Raw genomic sequence first — 3,884 nt, 5'->3', positions numbered from 1 at the left:
AAAATCCGGTTTGCCGAAATGTTCTTTGTTACACGTATGTACCGATGCTCTTATTTATATGAGCATCTAATTTATTTAAAGATAAATAGGTAGCACTTTTTAAGAAAGGTTATTGTTAACTGATGATCATGTTGTCATCATCAATTGTAATTGCAATTGAACTGCTATAAAGATGTTCAGCCGATTATTAATACCTTGCTTTATAACAATGACAAATGTCCGCCAAAAACCATTATTAAATAACGATTTTATTTATTATAACTCATATTTTCCAATGTGTAATGTATGTAACAAGTGTACAAAATATCAATACATATTTATCCAATTGCTTTGCCAGTGTATTTTTTATCCCATAACCCTAAAAAGTCTAAACTAAAATTGAATATGTCGCCAAATTGAAAGCTAGCTAGCTCAGACCGCAAGAGCGCTGCCAGCGGTGCTAAAAGAGTGAGAGGTCTAAATAGTATGTAGTCTGTGATCTTGATGCCTGTCCTCGTAATCTAGGTTATGTCGACAAAACTCTTCTTCTAAAAGTGGCCGATAACATAATTTCCCACATTGACCATGCCCAGGAATCGACACAGCTGTTTGTAGGTCGTTGGTTGTGACGGCAAGGGCAGGATTCCGCTTGCTGAGACCGTTGTACCCAAGAAGTTGGCATTGCGGACTCGGAATTTGGACTTCTCCTGGTTTATTTGGAGGTTATTAGCCTCCAGAATCCGGAGCACTGATGGCGAATGCTGCTCGTGGTCCGATTCCGTTTCTGATGCGACGGATATGTCGTCGATATAGACGTACACAAATGGGCATCCTCGAAAGAAGTTGTCCAGGAATCGCTGTAGGGTCTGAGCGGCGTTCCTCAGGCCAAAGGGGATTCGCAGGAACTCGTACAGGTCAAAACGTATTATGACTGCCGTTTTCTCGATGTCGTTCGAGCGGAACGGAATCTGGTAAAAAGCCCATAAAAACTTCGATGGTTGAAAAAATCTGCTTTCACTAGATAGCGGTCGGGCAAAAAAAGTGTTTTTACAACACCTGCCGTTGGCTTTCTGGACCATATGAAGTAGTCTGGTCTAGGACGAATGTGACGGCCGAACAATTCGAATAAGTATTTTCGACCGTCACAGTCACCGTCACCGATTTCGAATAAGTATTTTAAAATTTATACAGATCATAGACCACTTGTTTGGTTATTCAATCTAAAAGAACCAATTAGCAAACTAGTCAGATGGAGACTCAAACTTGAAGAATATGACTACGAGATCATCTATAAAAAAGAAAAGCAGAATACAAACGACGACGCACTTTCCCGAATTCAAATTAACGCCGTAGAAAACCAAAGTACCATTAACAATCCAGGAAATATAAATACCGACATCGATGATTTCTTAGAAACATTTAATCCAGATCACCTTGATCCCGCAGATGTTACAGAAATTCTGCAAAAATTTGAAAAATTGCAAAAACCAAAAATAAATATTATAGAAGATATTCAACTAGTTCCACCTCGTGCACAACAAAGAATAGAACAAACTGATGAAACACCCCATACTAGTAGCGACTTCCACACCACTAACGATGGAATAAGAATACGTGATGAAATAATTAATAACAAGCCATATCAATTAATTATCTCAAATAACCCTCATAATAAAATTGATGTTAAACAGGAATGTTTTGAAAAACACAATATTTGGAACGCTAAAGTGCCAAAATCCAATCTTGAATTAATATTTAAATTTCTAAAAATTTGCACCACGGACAATAAAACATGTCATCTCTATTTTCACGATGATTTAATTTATCTAGCATTTAACAACATTTATATGCACAACTTTTATGGAACAGGATTCAAATTAATCAAATGTACAAAATTGGTCCATAGATGTAACCATAGAGGCATCGCTGAGACATTAGAGAAATTAAAAAGAAACTATTATTGACCATCCATGAAAAACGATGTTACTCATTATATAAATGAATGTGATACATGCCAAACAACAAAATATTCAAGAAAACCTCCATATACCCCTCTAGTTCTCACCGAAACAGCAGGAAAATCCTTCCAACTCTTGCACGTGGATACCTTTAAATATGATAATCAAAATTTTCTAAGCATAATTGATACATTTTTAAAATTAGGACAAGCATTTCCAATTCAAGGAAAAACATCAATCAAAATTTGTATAAATCTATTACATAATTTCTCATTTTACGGTTTACCCGAACGAATAATCTCAGACAATGGCACCGAATTTAAAACGCTTTCACTCAACCCTTATTGAACACCTGAGAATTTTAAGAACACGATTTAAAAGTGAAAACATCGAAACACTAATGCAATATGCTCTAATCGCATATAATAACTCCATTCACAGTTCTACACATTTTACCCCATTCGAAATCACATTTGGACATACAAATTTTCGAGACCCATGTGATTTGATAAATTCAAGCTTTTATTCAGACTATGTATTAACACATAGAGACAAATTACAACACCTGTACAAAGATCTACAAAATAAACTAGAAATAAAGAAAGAACATATCACAAATAAACGAAATACAAAAGAAAATAAGTTTATAGGCCCATTTGAAATCACCGATATTCTAGAAAATAGGAAAGTTAAAATAATAAATAAAACAAACAAAAAACAAGAAATAATGCATATAAAGGAATTAAAAACACCTGTTGTTGCAGGATCGTAACATATGCAACTGCAGAAGTGACGTTCCACAGCCTCAATAATAATACTAGCCTCCTTCTACTGAAATTAGGAAACTCCCAAAACATAGTTGACTATTGGACATTTGTACAAATTTATGATATAACAATAATAATTAAAAAATTCGCATCCCTACAAAACAGTCTGAAAGAAATAACTAGTTCACTGAATAAAACAGCTTCTTTTTATAGAGAATTTCACAACTCCTATAATCTAGCCTTCATTCTAGAAAACAAAATTAAAAGTCAGATAAATCAAATAAACCCAACTATTCAAACAAGAGCAAAAAGAGGACTAATCGATGGTCTAGGATCAATCATTAAATCATTAACTGGAAACCTTGACCATGAAGACGCTGAAAAATATGACAGATTAATCTCCCAAATTGCAAGTAATCAAATGAATATGAAAACTGCATTGCAAGAACAAGTAACTATCGTTCAAAAGTCAAATGATTTGTTTTTAGCTTTATGAAAGAATATCTCACACCACCAGCTTATCTTAAAGTCACGAATTCTACAAATTTAGAAAGCACTCACTTCACTAGATTCCAAAACATCAACCATAGACCACTATTTTCTAATACATTTGCTAATCACTCAGACAATTACTTCATTTTAAGAAATATATGACGTATTAGAAAGATTGCAAATAGCAACTACATTTGCTAAATTAAATACATTTCATAACTCAAAAATTGATCCTATGGTACTAAATGAAAAAATAAAGCTTGTATCAAATAAATTAAATCACCGGAAACTTCCATTTTCCACCGAATTAAAGAATACCTTGCTTTTCGAAAAACTACTGGAAATTAAAAGCTATTCAAAACAAAATCAAATAGTATTCATAATCGAATTGCCCATTGTAGATACTAATAAATACATATTGTATCACTTGTATCCATTACCAACACCTCATGGCAAACAGTTCAAAATAATTTTTCCTCAAGCCAAATACCTTATCCTTAATGAGCTGAATTATACCATCTTTAACGAAAACTGCATTGAAATCACCAACGGAGAATACAGCTTGTGACGGTTAATTTTTGAATTTAACTAGCGGTCCACCTGTCTGCTAGCTCGTAAGTTGGATTAAGGCCTGAATTGTGTTAGTATTTTGTAGTCAACCGAAATTGGTAAAGAATTTGTTGAGTTA

This window comes from Dendroctonus ponderosae, unplaced genomic scaffold, assembly GCF_020466585.1.
Source record: "Dendroctonus ponderosae isolate FM_Combo_2020 unplaced genomic scaffold, Dpon_F_20191213v2 Dpon_F_20191213_1, whole genome shotgun sequence".
Taxonomy (NCBI): Eukaryota; Metazoa; Arthropoda; class Insecta; order Coleoptera; family Curculionidae; genus Dendroctonus; species Dendroctonus ponderosae.
This window is presented reverse-complemented; position numbering follows the sequence as displayed.